This window comes from Heptranchias perlo, chromosome 15 (genome assembly GCF_035084215.1).
Source record: "Heptranchias perlo isolate sHepPer1 chromosome 15, sHepPer1.hap1, whole genome shotgun sequence".
Taxonomy (NCBI): Eukaryota; Metazoa; Chordata; class Chondrichthyes; order Hexanchiformes; family Hexanchidae; genus Heptranchias; species Heptranchias perlo.
The window spans coordinates 52,216,615-52,234,175 of NC_090339.1; the positions used below are offsets into that span (position 1 = coordinate 52,216,615).

The 17,561-nt window shown below is 44.8% G+C and overlaps 1 pseudogene; it reads left to right on the forward strand.

Annotated features, from left to right (window-relative positions):
- Positions 1 to 738: 738 nt before the first annotated feature.
- LOC137332814 (G-protein coupled receptor 83-like) overlaps positions 739 to 17,561 on the forward strand; it is a 35,287-nt pseudogene continuing 18,464 nt past the window's right edge.

Consider the following 17,561-nt stretch of genomic DNA (forward strand, 5'->3'; position numbering starts at 1 on the left):
GCTGGAGGGAAATCGCTCTGGCATTAAAAGCTAACTCTCACCTGCAGGACTGCAGACCAATGCCGCAAGAAGTTCAGTTCCAAGAGTGTAATGCTCATCCATTTTTGGCTTCTATTCTCCTTTCCTGCAGATCCAGGCTTAGAGTACAAAAGTAAGGAAGTAATGTTGAACCTTTATAAAACACTGGTTCGGCCACAGCTGGAATATTATGTCCAGTTCTGGGCACTCCACTTTAGGAAGGATGTGAAGGCCTTAAAGAGGGTGCAGAAAAGATTTACTAGAATGGTTCCAGGGATGAGGGACTTCAGTTCCGTGGATAGACTGGAGAATCTGGGGTTGTTCTCCTTAGAGCAGAGAAGGTTAAGAGGAGATTTGATAGAAGTATTCAAAATCATGACGGGTTTAGATAAAGTAAATAAAGAAAAACTGTTCCCATTGGCGGAAGGTTCGTGAACCAGAGGACACAAATTTAAGGTGATTGGCAAAAGATCCAAAAGCGACATGAGGAAATACGTTTTACACAGCGAGTAGTTATGATCTGGAATGCGCTGCCCGAGGGGGTGGTGGAAGCAGCTTCAATCGTGGCTTTCAAAAAGGAATTAGATAAATACTTGAAGGGAAAAAATTTACAGGGCTACGGGGGAAGAGCAGGGGAATGCTCTTACAAAGACCTGGCATGGGCTTGATGGGCCAAATGGCCTCCTGCTGTGCTGTAACCATTCTATGATTCTATCTACCATGGCAGTGGAGACACAGGAGGAAGAAGACGATGATGATGATGAGGATGAGGAACAACAGACAGAGCCGGAGGAGTGGGAGATGGGTGAGCATGTGCCACCTTCCCAATGGAGGCTGAGGAGAAGGCTGCATATGGCTCAGGAAGGCAATACATGCCAGGCCTCTGGCCTTCTTTCCCAGAGCACCATACCAGTGGAGTGTGGGAGGCAGTACCAGGCTGCCCAGCAATAAGCTCCAGAGATGATGCCAGCAGCAGCTACCTGCCAGGTGTTAGTTGCCATGGGAGGAGGGCCACTTCAGTCCCATGACCCTTTTGTAGGGCACAAGCAGCCAACCACCTCTGGCAATATTGGCCCTCAGGTTACAGTTAGGAGAAGCACTAGAATAGGGGAAAGAAAAACACGTGTAGCCACCCAGGGGAAGCATGATGTTAGGAAAGAGTAGGTTGGCTTATGTTTACTTTGGACTTAATTGTAATAAAATAAAATGTGCACTTTGTTATTCATGGAGGTAAGAGTCATACAGGAAAGGGTGAACTTATTCATTCAAGTGATGATCATTAGCACAGCCATGTAGAGGCAAAGAGGGCTGACGTGTTGTTGTGTTCTGCCATGAGTATGTCTTTCTATATGAAGGTGAGGAAGAAGGAGGTAAGGCTCTGGTGTCAAAGGTAGACTGTGTTACACAGAAGCGAAGATTTTAGTGATGAGATGTGCACTGATGCTCCTGGCAGCAGTTACCGAGGCGTTCGCTGAGTGCAGGTTATTGTGAATCTCTCCTCACCAGCAACTTCAAAGCCCAGTCCTTTCCCAATGGCAAAATTCTGAAGGGCACAACATGCTACAAGTATGCATGACAAACGATCTGGAGCATACTTGACTTGTGTGTAACGGAGACTGTTTTCATGGATAATGGCCCCAGTAAGAGCAGCCCAAATGGTAACATACGAACGCTACAGCAAGGCACTTACCTCTACTAGATTGGCCATCGAGGGGACCATTGGGGTTTGAAAGGAGTGTTTTTGCTGCTTGGACAGGGGCTACAGTGATGTAAGATTCAGACTCATGACCACAAGCCAACCCCCTCAAATCATGGTGAGTTTTTGTTCTCAGCTGTTGTCAAGGGGACATGTTGAGTGGGGCCAAGTGCTTCTCCTTTGAGTCCAGTTAAAAGTTGGCATTTTTATTGGACATATTCCAAAACTCAGATTTCTACATATAAAATACAGTTTATTTTAGAGCCCCAGATACCATGAAAAAACCAAGGATTCATTCATATACGACACTGTACAACACTGTAAAATACATAAATGGTAATAATTCACCTTTGTATAGTATTGTATGATACACAGATACAGGGAAACAATCAACTATCAACTGACACCATACTCATAATGGACAGAGTTTAAAAGGCAGTGATTCTTTCCCTTATGGTACTGTTTGGTACTGTATGGCAGATTACAGCATTCAAATAAAACACACGCCTGGTACTGTATGGTCAGTGTACAATATACAAATAGACCACACATGTCTAGTACTGTATGGCAGGTTACAGTATAAAAATGGACCACACGTGTCCACTACTGTATGGCAGGTTACAGGGCACATGGATTAAAGGTAACAGTTCCATTGTGCCTGATGACACACGTTAAATGCAAATCTCAATACCAGCTATATCATACAAGTCAATAATTAAGAGCAAGACAACCAGCATTTTTGATTTCACAGCAGATATTCATTCTTCTTCCATCTCTGACATGTACAGTAATCCTATAACGTACAACTGCTGTGCAAAAATTGGAAAACTCTTCAAAGGAACACATATCATCCTCCATACTGAGAGTGAAGCGGTGCAAAGATTTCAGATATTAAGAATAAGAATTTCTAAAAAGCCTCCCTTGCAGCCTGTGTGTGTGGAAACAGTGGCAGTTCTGTCTGATGACTGATGAAGCTTGAGAAATGTGTCAAAAGGCAATTTAAGTAGAAAAACAAGGCTGTATATTTTGAGATCTTTTGCTGCTGTCAATGGTCTTTGTTATTTGTAACACACCATAATAGAAATTCTTGGAATTAAAATAAAAGACATTGCCTGCTGTTTTAGTTGCTCAGTTAGGAAATGCACTTCCTGGTGTAGAACTGAGCCACAGAGACCAAGGGCTCAATTTTCTCACCCGCGATCGGGTGCGTTTGTGGCGGGGGGGGCTGCGAAAATCCGGGATTCCCGGGGCGGGTCTGACACGTGGAGCTCTGCAACACAGTGCTGTGACACATCCACCTGCACAGCAGGAGGGAGGGCAACCGCAGAGAGAGATGCGTCGCAGAGGGCACTACCCTCGCCATAGGGTCCACAGACCGAGGCTCAGCTTCCTGGACCTCTCTGAGCAGCAGTGCACATGGAGGCTCAGAGTCACTCAACATGTAGTCATGGACATCTGCAGCCTCTTTCATGCCGAGCTGCTCCTGGCTGGCCCGAGCACCATCTTCTTACCTGTCACGGTCAAAGTCACCACTGCCCTCAACAACTTCTCCTCCGCATCCTTCCAGGGTGCCACCGGGGACATCACCAACATCTCTCAGTCGTCTGCACAAAAGAGCCCTGCAAATACACCTACACCCACTCTGCAATGACACAATGGGTGGCATCAAGTGTGCGTGTTCATGGTGAACCCCATGAAAGGGACCTATTCCACAAGCCAGTCAAGAATGGGCAAGACATGGCAGTAGTGGTGATTTATTATGCATGTGAAATAAAACAAATATAAATTAAAAACATGTCAAATCGTCAGACACCCTTGTGCATTCCCTTTGTGCTCACAAAACCTTTGCCTTGCGTTTCCGGGAACCCCTACATGGTGCTACCCCTGTGGCTTCAGTGGAGGTAGTGGCAGGTTGCTCTTGTCCATGCCCTGACCGATGAGATGCTTTGGGCCGATGCCCTCTGGGTTTGAGTGCCCATGAGGGCCCCTCCAAAGACTGCTCCACCTACACCTGTGCAGGGGAAGACTCGGCCACCTGGAGAGGGGGCAGCATTGCGGGTACTGGTTGAGAGGGGGGCAACGGGTGAGACGTGGGAGTGCTTTGAGTGGCGTCCCCACTTCCATGTCCCCTTTCACCATCATCCCTCTCGTGGCCCAGGCCCACATCACTCCTTCCACTCTGCTGGACGGCAGTTTGGAGGACTTGTGTGAGGCCTTGGAAGGCCACTTGTAAAGTATCTGACAGCCTGTTCAAGGCGGCAGAATGTTGCTCACCCTGAATCCGAACGGCCGTCGTCAGGGCTTGAATGGACTCATTGTTGAGCCGTGCTTGACACTCGATGGAGGCTAGCCTTTCCTCCATCGCAGACATTCCCACACCTACCCGCGACACTATCTCAAAGATGCCTTCACGTCCCTGCGACACTATCTCGGAGATACCCTCCTGTACCTGTGCCACCATTCCCCTCATGCAGGAGTTGGACTCCTCCATCCTCTGCGTGATTGTGGAGAGTGCGCGTGGCACCTGTTCCAGCGCCTCGGCAATGTGCTGCTGCCCCTCGACGACTCTCCTTTTAACGGCTGGCCCCCAAGGTTCAGCATCTGGGTCCAGCTGAGCAGAGCCTGGAGAAGAATGCTCCCACCGACGCGGACTGTCCACGGCTGCCCCTGCCACCAGGGTCTCCATGTGCGTGGTGACTCACCATGTGCAAGCCCAACTAAGTGAGGACGGGGACCCACGAGGTGTATTATCTGCACTGGTGAATGCATGGCTCAGATGTGACGATGGACCCTCAGAGGCCAGCAGGTCCTCTGAGGAATCGCCCTCCACAGTCACGGCACTCACAGATGGCCCTGCAAGAGAACAGAAAGCAATATTAGGCATGTGGACAGATGGTGAGGTGCTGCAGATGCCAAGTGATGCTAAGATCATTCGCTATCATGAGTGCTGAGTGTTAGCTTTCTGTCACCAGCCGCTTGTGCAATCCCAGCCTTGGCATCCGCCACGGACAGGCACTCCAGTGTGCGGCTGATGTCCAATGCCTGCTGCTCCGTGTCTGTTAGGACCACCTGGTGTGGCAGGTCCCCTCCGGTCCTTGCCCTCTCCTGGGCGTTCTGGCATCTCTTCTCCTATCAAGGCAAAGCACAGAGGCATGATTGAGTGATGGTTGCATGGTGAGCCGCTGCATGCATTGGTGTGCGTGGGGTTGAGCGTGAGGGAGATGCATGGGAGGGTGCGTGTGCAACATAGCCATGAGATTGTATGAGGATTGGGTTGCGTGTTCGTGTTCGAATGGGAACGGGGCGGTGAGTACGTGCAGGCAAGGTGAGGATGATAGTTGAGTGGATGTGAGGAGTGATGCGAGAGCATTGTGGTGGCAGTGCAGAAGGGGTTGTGTGGTGGTGGAGGTGATGTGGAAGACGGAGTGTGGGAGAATGCGTAAGTATACTTACTTTGCCTGACCTGGTTAGATCATTAAATCTCTTTCTGCACTGGACCCATGTTCGTGGCACATTGCCACAGCTGGTGACCTCCTCGGCCACCTCCAACCAGGCCTTCTTCGTGGTGGAGGGAGGGCACTTCCTCCCATCAGACGGGAAAAATATTTCCCTCCTCCTCCTCATCCCATCCAGCAGCAGCTGGAGTGAGGAGTCTGAAAATCTTGGGGCAGCCTTCCCACTGGCCTGCTCCATGGTTCAGCATTAGTTGTTTGCTGCAGGAGGAGCATTGGTGGACTGCCCCTTTAAATAGGGCTCCTCCAGCTGTCAGACCTTACTGCGCGTGCGCAGTCCGTCCGTGTGCAGCTTACCAGCGGGAAACCCGGAAGCAAAGGTAAGTGGCTCCAATTAGCCTGTAATTCCGTGCGGAGCACACTGATTTCACCGGGCGCGTTACCCACGCGCCCAGTCGACCCGCCGCCCTGCTAATATCGAGCCCCAAGTCTGGACCAGGTTTGATGCCAGTCTGTGCTGGGTTAACTAATCTTGGATTAGGCAGTGATATTTGTCCTCAACAGCCCTAGGCTAGGAAAGGAAAACAATCAGAGAGGGTACCTGCTCTTGATTGATATCCATTCTGGGAAGTCCACGCATATGGATGTCTGGTAGGGGCAAGATTCAGTTAGGCTGTGAAACTTTCCCTCTTCACCAATTGAATAGGCCGCCAATACTCTCTGTCTACATTCTTACATGTACAGCAGTCCCATAGTGTACATCTCACATACAAGCAATGAATGGTCCGATAAGGAACACATACCATCCTTCAAATTGTAAACAATTTTACAACACCAAGTTATAGTCCAGCAATTTTATTTTAAATTCACAAGCTTTCGGAGACTTCCTCCTTCCTCAGGTAAATGTTCAAATCCTTCAAATTGTAAGAGCCACTTGTACAAGGTACTGGAGGGCTGCTTGAGTTTGTGAAACCATACCTCAGCAGAGGGGGAGGAAACGGTGGGGCGGGGGGGTGGGTGGGAAATAGGTTGGTGCAATAAAAATGAGTTCTAGAGAGATCTGCATCACTGTGGTGGGTTACTAGCCCTGAAAGGCTAGCATCATCTATTGTCATTTACAAGCTTTTTATTTCAATCATTGTATTAGAAAGCAAAGTAACATTGAGTAGCTGAACCTACAGGTCAGAATAAAAAGCTTTTTATAACTATAACTCTGCTACATAATTGACATTTGAAACGCTGTTGTTCTGAGATGTTTAGCAAGTCATTGAAAATCTATTCTTTGTACTGGGTCTTTGATTTGACCCATGATGCACAACTTTCACAGAATACACAAAAGTCCAAAGTATTAGCATTTGGATTAGGTTGGAGCATTACATTAAAACCATTCAAAAGATCTAGGGTCCCAAACATATGCCGTGGGATACCAGTGTACATACACATAACCCGTTCATCTGAAATTCTTTCTCCCTGCTAATTTAGAAGAGATTTAACCCATTTACTTTAAACAAACTAAGATAGCAGAGAAGGGCTTGAAATGAATGCATTAAGCATGAATATGCCAGTATCCCATGTTGTAATTTGAAGGCCTTATATGCATTTGGTCTTAAAAGTTCTTCATTGTAACCAGAGCTTTTAACAAAAAAGGATAGGATCATTTATTAAAAATAGCATACCCACTAAAACTCAGTCCTAGTTTTTAGTCTTCAGTCCTTAGTTCTTAATTTAGTTCTAGTTCTTTAATAATTTTAGTGGTCCTCCAGCTGAGGCCTAAACAGTGATTTATAGAAGTTTAGCAAAATTCCCTTGCTTTTGTACTCTATGCCTCTATTTATGAAGCCCAGGAACCCATATGCTTTTTTTTTAAATGGGAGCTGTTGCCTGTGGAAATTATCAAAAATAAATAAATATTGGCAAGACCTTTCTGTTTCTTGCAGGCCAAAGGAATAGTCACCAGCAACTTTTGTTAAAGATACACTAAAATTTAGTCCAATTGAAAGCAACTAATATATGAACATACGCACAATGACAGACAGGAAAAGACCCTCTAGATTCAACCAGTCTGTCCCACATCATATTGCGAACACTGAGAGTTAATCATCAATTTCCATTCGAGGAAAGCAACCCAGCAGTATCAAGGGGCTAGCAAATAAGCAGTTCCCGATCCACCTCAAGATTATAATTTTATTGTTCCCCAAAGAGTAGCAGACATGTGGACTAGACAGCCAGAAAAAAAATAGTTTATGCTGCATGGATTAAATCCTTTAATGAATATATCTGGATCAATATCCAGTTAAAAATGGGATCAAGGCTTAAAACAATAATTAGAGACAGATGATTAAATGCTAGAAGGAACAGAATGGTCCTTTTGATTCTTGGATATTGGTGTCATCTGTGGTATGCAACTAATCAAGAGTTCATAGAATCATCGAATTTTGCAGCACTGAGGGAGACCATTCGGCCCATCGTGTCTGTGCTGGCTGACTGAAATTTTCTTTTAAAAGCTATTATGGATTCTGTTTCCGCCACTGTTTTCTGGTAGAACATTCCATGTCCTAATAACCCTCTGCATCCTTTCCTCTCCCTTCGTCCTTGAACAATTTCTTGCTGGCTTCCTAAAGTAGTCCAGCTTTCTTGGAGTTAGATTACACGGGAGCCAGGAAGAAATTTTGCAGTTCTATCTTAAAAGTTTTATCTGTGGCTAGATTTCCCTTTAAGAAAATTAGGGGTAGACCAAAATAGGACAAACTAAATGTGATCTGTGAAAGGACGGAACTTGGTGGGTTAAATGACCTTATATGTTTCATATATTTTATGTTTTTAATCAATTCAAGCCACAGGAACTATGCTACTAAACAGGATACACTCAGTGGGAAATGAACGATGAATCAGCATATTGTACACCTTTACACAAAAAAACACTTGTAAACACGGCTTATTAGGGCGGATTTTCCATTATATCAAAAAATGCACTAAGTGTTGCAGATCTGGATACATGGGAGTAGAAATTCGGATTCTGTGTTTGCCAGCATAATTTTTCCCCATTCACTTTAATGGTTGGAAAGTAATGGGATGGCGAGTGCAGATGCAAAATTTCTACCCTATAGATCTTAGCCAGATTTTCCAGTCCCCCATTGTCTGTTCCACTCCTGTTCCATTAGCTTTAGAGATCAAACATTTTCTGTATAGTGCCTTATCACATCTCTCAGAAATGTCTCAAAGTGCTTCACATACAATAATTATTTTGAAGTTCAGTGATTGATGTTATGTAGGTAAATGTGGAAGCTCATTTTCTGCCTGGCAAAATCCCACAAACAGCCATAAATGAGATGATAAACCAGGAAATCAGTTTTTGGTGGTACTAGTTGAGGGAGAAATATTGCCTAGGATACCTAGTGGACATTGTGCTTTTATTTGAATAGTTTAATGAGTGTTCAAAATTATGAGGGTTTTGATAGAGTAGATAGGGAGAAATTGTTTCCATTGGCGGAAGGGTCGGTAACCAAAGGATATAGATTTAAGATAATTGGCAAAAAAGCCAGGGGAGGAATGAGGAGAATTTTTTTTTACTCAGCGAGTTGTTATGATCTGGAATGCACTGCCTGAAAGGACAGTGGAAGCAGTAAAAGAGAAAGAGAATTGGATATATACTTAAAAAGGAAAAATTAGCAGGGCTATGGGGAAAGAGCAGAGGAGGGGACCCAATTGGTAGCTCTTTCAGAGAGCCGGCACAGGCACGATGGGTATTATGGCCTCCTTCTGTGCTGTATGATTCTATTTTTAATGTATAACTGAACAATCAGAGCATGCAGACAGGACCTCAGCTTAACACTTCATTTGACAATGCAGCATTCCCTCAATACTTCACTAGTGTCAGCTTAGATTATGAGCTCAAGATCCAATGCAAAACAAGATGTCAACTTCCAAGACAGGTAATGATGCTAAAGGCAGAGATGTGATGCAGCACATTGGACCATAAGACCATAAAAGATAGGAGTAGGAGTAGGCCATTCGGCCTCTCGAGCCTGCTCCGCCATTCAATGAGATCATGGCTGATCTGGTTTTTACCTCAACTCCACTTTCCCGCCTTTTCCCCATATCCTTTGACTCCCTTGCTGATCAAAAATTTGTCCAACTCAGCCTTGAATGTATTCAATGACTCAGCCTCCAAAGCTTTTTGGGGTAAAGAATTCTAAAGAATCACGACCCTCTGGGAGAAGAAATTCCTCCTCATTTCCGTCTTAAACGGGCGACCCCTTATTCTGAGACTATGCCCCCTTGGATAACATGCATGGCTTCATGGCTGTAGCTGACACGCGTTTGACATCTGATTCTGTTATGTTTCTGATCTCAACTTTGCCACTATGGGTGAAATGTGATTAGTTAGTTTGCAACCTCCCACAAATAGGGAAAATGAAAGCATGATTCTTTACTGCTGACTCAACAAACTAGCTCAAGAGCGCCATAGGTACAGTCTTGGGAGCAGTCAACTTTTCTGCCCCCTCAGCTGCAAGAAGTGTATGCCCCAGATAGACCATAAGAGCAGAAAATTGAGCGAGGGGAAATCAAAAGATTGTATATTTTGAAAAAATACCCCAAATCAAAAAATATATGAGTCATTCCCCACAAACTAAGCAAAGCCTAATTATTATTTTGTGTAATTATAAATAAACAGTGACCTTCCTTTATCAGTGAACCAGGGCAGGCTATTCAACAGTGAGGGTAATCAGAGCTGAACATGTCCTCACATGATATCCACAGATGCACAATTTTGCACACAGGAATCACAGAATATCAATTTGGGACAGGAACTTGAGGTCATTTTTCAATGAATGGAGAAAATGCTGGAAACACTCAGCAGGCCAGTCAGTATCTATGGAGAGAACAGACATGTAAACGTTTCAGGAGTATACCCTACAACAGAACTGGAAAACAGTACACATGAACAGCATTTTAAAAGGGCCTGAGAGAGCATAGTGCTGCAAATTCAGCGGGAGATAGATTAGAGTGAGTGAGGGGAGTGGCATCTACCACACACAGTGCAACCTCCTCTACAAAGGGGAGGCCAAACACAAATTAGGCGGCTGTTTTGCCAAACACCTTCGCTCTGTCCGCAAGTCCGACCCAGAGTTCCCTACCGCTTGCCACTTTAATTCCTCATCTCACTCCCATTCTGACTCCTCTGTCTTTGTCCTTCTACATTGTTTTAATGGAACTCAATGACTTATTCCAGTGAAACTCAATGCAAGCTCTAGGAAAAGCTCAATTAGACACTTTGAAGCTCTCTGACCTGAACACTGACTGTAATAACCTTAACTTTAGCTTCCACTTATGCGAGAGCAGGAGATCCTGGCAATGTGAAATGAGTTTACATTACATAGAAATTACAGCACAGAAACAGACATTCGGCCCAATTGGTCTATGCCGGTGTTTATGCTCCATACAAGACTCCTCCCACCCTACTTCATCTGACCTGATCAGATTTGTCAGCATTTTGGTGCCTGGTGTAGGAACACAGTGTTGGCAAGACAGTTTGCACCCTTGCTGTCAACCTGCTTTTTTCTTCTCCTAGGCTGTTCGCCTGTTGCAGCCGGTTCTCCTTGGCCAGCTTTTCCTGGCTTCCTGTGTGCTGTAATTCCTATCATCTGACTTTTCACCTAGCCCTCCATCCTATCACAGGGTTGTTTATGCTGATTTCCTCTTGTTTATGACGGTTTTTTACATTCCGACATATGTTAATGAGATTGGCAGGAAGATTTTGGGCGTAAGAACTGGTTGGCAAGATCAGCCTAGAACCCCGGCATAAATTTTTGGCGTATCTTTCGATTTACGCTGAACATCTTTAGCGCATTTGACACAAAATACAAACAGAGCATTTGCACAGAGAGTTAACATGGAGCAAAAGGTCAACATGAGCATACAATCAATACACCGGGCATACACTCTGCACACGGTCAGACAATCAATACCAGGCATACACTCTACACATGGCCATACAATCAATACCAGGGATACACTCTGCACATGGTCAATCAATACCAGGCATACACTCTGCACATGGCCATACAATCAATACCAGGGATACACTCTGCACATGGTCAATCAATACCAGGCATACACTCTGCACATGGCCATACAATCAATACCAGGCATACACTCTGCACATGGTCAATCAATACCAGGCATACACTCTGCACATGGCCATACAATCAATACCAGGCATACACTCTGCACACGGTCAGACAATCAATACCGGGCATACACTCTGCACATGGCCATACAATCAATACCGGGCATACACTCTGCACATGGTCAATCAATACCAGGCATACACTCTGCACATGGCCATACAATCAATACCAGGCATACACTCTGCACACGGTCAGACAATCAATACCGGGCATACACTCTGCACATGGCCATACAATCAATACCAGGCATACACTCTACACATGGCCATACAATCAATACCAGGCATACACTCTGCACACGGTCAATCAATACCAGGCACACACTATACACATGGCCATACAATCAATACCAGGCATACACTCTACACATGGCCATACAATCAATACCGGGCATACACTCTGCACATGGCCATACAATCAATACCAGGCATACACTCTACACATGGCCATACAATCAATACCAGGCATACACTCTGCACATGGCCATACAATCAATGCCAGTCACACATTCCACACTTGGGGATACAATCAATGTCAGGTATACACTCGACACGTGTTCTTTCCCTGCCCCACCCACTTTCCCTGATTCCGTATTTGCTTAAAAGCTGTTCATCTCATCACATCGTCCAGTTCTGATGAAAGGTCATCGATCTGAAACATTAACTCTGTTTCTCTCTCCACAGATGCTGCCTGACCTGCTGAGTGTTTTCCAGCATTTTCTGTTTTTATTTTAAATATTTAACCCTTTTACCAACACCAGGTTTTCTCACGAATGTCCATATATTAAACTCAAATAACACCAAAGTTCAGGCGCGAACTTTCTGAAGGGGGAAAAATCCTTTCCCTTTTGAGTCGGGAGAAAAGGGTCGTTCCACTAACTCTGCAGCCTCTGCTCCAAGTATTCGGGAGCAAACCTCACGTCTAGCTGATCGCTGGTGACTTGAAACCACTCACTCAAAACAAAAGACTGACAAATGTGGTGATGGATTCCCCTCGAATGTTTATGATGTGGCGATGCCGGTGATGGACTGGGGTTGACAAATGTAAACAATCTTACAACACCAGGTTATAGTCCAACAATTTTATTTGAAAATCACAAGTTGGAATGATTATCTGTAATCACCGGGTATTGTTCTCTGAATATAAATGCAAAACGTTCAAGGATTTCCTGACATTCACCTGACGAAGGAGAAAGCCTCCGAAAGCTTGTGATTTTCAAATAAAATTGTTGGACTATAACCTGGTGTTGTAAGATTGTTTACATTTGAATGTTTATGAATGAGCACCAACTGCCTCCATTCATCACTTCTCCAAGCCTCTAACCGAGGAAAGAAAAGATTAATAATAAAATGCTCTTTGTGCAGTTTTATGTGACCCCAAAATGAAAATGTGAACAGAACCGGCCTTTTATTGGAAATCTCAAAATTCAACAACAAAAAAAAAGTTGAAGAAACGTTGTGGGCTGAACTCAAAATTGTTTGAACTTTTTTTAAAAAAATCCCCACATCATGCACAATCCGTAACTGGAATCGCTCCCCATCCTCTCCAACTCTCCCAGCCTCCATTGGAAATGTTACTGGTCCGGTGCCCGACACCCAACGGGACCCCGCCGCCGTCCTCCTTCAGCTGGACCGCTTTCCACATCAGCGAGTGGGAGAGATTCGCCGTCTTGGCCCCACTACCAGGCGGAGTCTCCCTCTTCGGCACCGCGCTCGTCTGTCACCCACCAACCCCTTCATAACCAACCTGGCCGTGGCTGACCCTCACGATCGCTCTCCTCAACACCCCGTTTATTTTGGTAAGTCGCAGCACCCACAACCCGGGGCAGAGGGCGGGTGTCAGCACCCCTCCAGCTCATGTCAAAGCGGTAGCGCTGACGATTGACAAACTTTACCGTATCTGTTACTGGTTTTTCTTCACGTAAGAGTATTTCCCGAGTACCGGATTAAATGCTCACCTTGTGTCCTGTGCAATTGCCTCGTTATGTCTGTAGCCCTTGTTAAGTGTTAATTGTATCCCCCTGTGATAGCGGTATGGCCATGTGTAAAGTGTACAACTGGCATTGATTGAATGGCCATGTGTTGAGTGTATGACTAGCATTGATTGTATGCCCACATGTTGAGTGTATGACTGGCATTGATTGTATGCCCATGTGTAGAGTGTATGACTGGCATTGATTGTATGCCCATGTGTAGAGTGTATGACTGGCATTGATTGTATGCCATTGTGTAGAGTGTATGCCTGGCATTGATTGTATGCCATTGTGCAGAGTGTATGACTGGCGTTGATTGTATGCCCATGTGTAGAGTGTATGACTGGCGTTGATTGTATGCCCACATGTTGAGTGTATGCCTGGCATTGATTGTATGGCCATGTGTAAAGTGTATGACTGGCATTGATTGTATGCCATTGTGTAGAGTGTATGACTGGCATTGATTGTATGCCCATGTGTAAAGTGTATGACTGGCATTGATTGTATGCCCATGTATAGAGTGTATGACTGGCATTGATTGTATGCCCATGTATAGAGTGTATGACTGGCATTGATTGTATGCCCATGTGTAGAGTGTATGACTGGCATTGATTGTATGCCCATGTGTAGAGTGTATGACTGGCATTGATTGTATGCCCATGTGTAGAGTGTATGACTGGCATTGATTGTATGCCCATGTGTAGAGTGTATAACTGGCATTGATTGTATGCCCATGTGTAGACTGTATGACTGGCATTGATTGTTTGCTCATTTCCAAGTGGCAATTAATTTTGTCCCAGATTATTGTCTCTAAAAGTTTCCCCACTACTGACTGGTCTGTAATTGCCAGGTTTATCCCTTCTCTTTTTGAACAGAGGTGTAACATTTGCAATCCTCCAGTCCTCTGGCACCAGTCCCATATCTAAGGAGGATTGGAAGATGATGGCCAGAGCCTCTGCAATTTCCAATCTTACTTCCCTCAGTAACCTAGGATGCATCCCATCTCGACTAGGTGACTTTTCTACTTTGAGTACTGCAAAGTGAAGACCGATGCAAAGTAGTCATTTAGTGCTTCAGCCATGCCCTCTGCCTCTAGAAGAAGATCTCCTTTTTTGTCCCTAATTGGTCGCACCCTTCCTTTGACTACCCTTTTACTATTTATACGTTTACTAATTACTTTTACTATTTATATGTCTATTCTCATATTCTCTCTTTGCCCCTTTTATTCCCTTTTTTAGATCACCTGTGTACTTTCTGTATTCAGCTTGGTTCTCCACTGTATTATGAATCTTATATTTGTCATAAGCCTCCTTTTTCTGATTCATTTTAATCTCTATATCTTTAGCCATCCAGGGAGCTCTATCTTTTGGATGCCCTTCCTTTCCCTCTCATGGGAATGCATCTACTCTGTACCAACTACTCCTTGAAGGCCTCCCATTGTTCAATTACTGTGTTGCCTACCAATTTTTGATTCCAATCCACCTGGGCAAGATCCCTTTTTAACTCACTGAAATTAGCCCTCCTCCAGTTAAGTATTTTCACATTTGATTTTTCCTTGTCCTTTTCCATAACTATTCTAAACCTAATGATATTATGATCTCTGTTCCCCCACTGAAACATGCTCCACTTGCCCCATTTCAGTCCCTAGAACTAGATCTAGCACTGCTTCCTTCCTCGTTGGGCTGGAAACATACTGTTCGAGAAAGTTCTCTTGTACACATTTCAGGAATCTCTCTCCCTCTTTCCTTTGTACTATTTCTGTCCTAGTCATTATTGAGATAATTGAAGTCCCACATTATCACAACTCTATAGTTTGTGCATCTTTCTGTAATTTGCCTGCAAATTTGCTCCTCTATCTCCTTCCCACTATTTGGTGGCCTATAGTATACACCCAGAAGACTAATAGCTCCTCTATTGTTCCTTAATTGTAACCAAATAGATTCTGTCTTTGACCCCTCAACTACATCATCCCTTTCCAGTGCTATAATAGTTTCTTTGATCAATACTGCCACCTCCCCCACCCCTTCTTTCCTTCCCTTTCATTCCAGGAATATTAAGTACCCATTCCTCCCCTTCTTTGAGCCAGGACTCTTATATTGCCAATATATCATAGTCCTATGTGGCGAATTGTCCCTGCAGCTCACCAACCTTATTTACCATGCTACATTTCACATACTTCGCATTTTCCCATGTCTGATCCCTCCTATTTCTGAACTATTCTTTACTCTGGTGCTATTTGTCTCTCCCATTCCTCTGTGCACCTTGTTTCTCCTCTCTAATGTTTCATCCAGGGGCCCATCCCCATGACAAATTATGATTCCTCTGACAGGTATAAGATTTGTTAAAGCCTTATGTAGGAGACATGAAAGAGCACTTTTCAATTATAAGTACAAAGTACTTCCTCATGGAAAGTTCATCCATTTTAATTGTTGCACCTCACTGACACAGTGGCCCTGATATTTGCGGGGAGGGAGTGGGGGGGGGGGGTGCGGGTCATGGGGGCCGGGAATCCCGGAATTGCGGTTAACCAGGAGGTCCTGCTGAATTTAACGGCAGGACCTTATTTAAATATTTTGTCTCCATTTCAAGTCCGGCAGCCAGTCAGATTGAGAGGGATTGATTGATTGGTAGGCCACGGCCGGGGAGCGGAGAGGAGGGAGGGAGGGAGAAATCGTGGAAGCCGGTGATGGGGGGAGGGGTAGATCGTGCTGGTCATGGGGAGATCAGAAAGGCTGGAGGGGGAGACCGGAAAGGCCTTGGGGAGATCAGAAAGGCCAGGGGGAGATCAGATCACGGTGGGGTTTGGCCGATTGCGGGGTGGGAGCAGGTTTGGTTGGGGGGCTGGAGAGAAGTACTCCTGCTCCTTCTGGCCTACAAGCAATGCTGGAAAGGCACTTAACCTGGTGGATCCAGCCATTCTCCCCTCCCTTCAGCTGCAGGTTTCCCGAGTCCTGGGAAACCCGGCCTGGAGGCCTTAAATCTAAAAGCCTGCTAAAATTTGAGGCATGCAGACTTACTAAAATATTTCAATTACAGACCCGCCTTTTGAGAGCAGGTTATTTGTCCGCCCCCCAACCTGTTTCTGTGGGCGCGCTGGAGGCGGGTTGGGATTGAGTTTCCGATTTTTGATATTTTAATCCCGTCCCCCACCTCTCCTGCTGATCCTCGGGGGTTAAAATTCCCCCCAGTGTAAATGTAATACAAGATTTTTGAGCAGCTAATATTGGTTCTGTTATAATAAACTCAAAACCCCAAATTTTCAATTGAAGTAGTTAATTTAGGTGCTACAGCTGATCTTCTGTCGATTCCTAAAGCATATACAAATAATTGCACAGAAGCCGTTGAAAACCAGTTACACATTGAATGAGAATGTGCATGTTTTTAATATTAGCAATTCTGAGACTGAATTTAGGATTGTGTCTTGTTTAGTTAAGCCTTAAATTTTCCCATGGTTCTTTTGATATCATAAATCCAGTGCAAACTTTAAAGATAAACTCTGATAACAAAATATTCCTCATGAATCTATTTTTATAATTAAACCATTCCATCATTTAAACAGAGACATAGGTCATAGCTTCCAGAGGGAAGCAGGAGAGAGTCAGTGCCTGATGAGATACTCCCTTCAATCGTTTTTTTTTCTGATAGTGCTCGTCTTTCCCCTCCTGGTTTTCCCCTTTCTTCTCTTAAAGGCACGGCTCTTGCTAAAGTACAGCTCCACATTTTTGGCACCCCTCTAGTGCCTCACCCACATGGCTGTGTTTCACGTGTGAGACAAGGCAGTGAGTATTGGAATGTTATTTGGCTGTGGCAGAACCGTAGCTATTTTTAGGCATTCATGGATCATGTTCTTTAGCTCCAAGGATGCTGCCAATCTTATGGCCCGAACTCAGTGGATGAATAGAAAATGTTGCACGCGCCATGGTTCCATCGGTAAATGGCTCCCACCCCCCATTGTGGAACTGAACTATGCAACCCACTAGGTCCTAGGTTTGTTTGCTGATCTGTGCTGAGATTTCTGATCTCGGCCAGGCTAATGACCCAGACAGCACAACTGGCTCCAGCATCCCCACACTAGGAAGGAGGAAAATTGGTCAAGTGGTGTAAGCAGAAACCATAACTGATTTTAAAAGAAAAAGGGGTAAATATTTGAAAAATTAAATTATAAAAATTATATGGTGGAAAGGTAAGGAAATGGGACTAAATGGATAGCTCTTTCAGAAAGCTAGCACAAG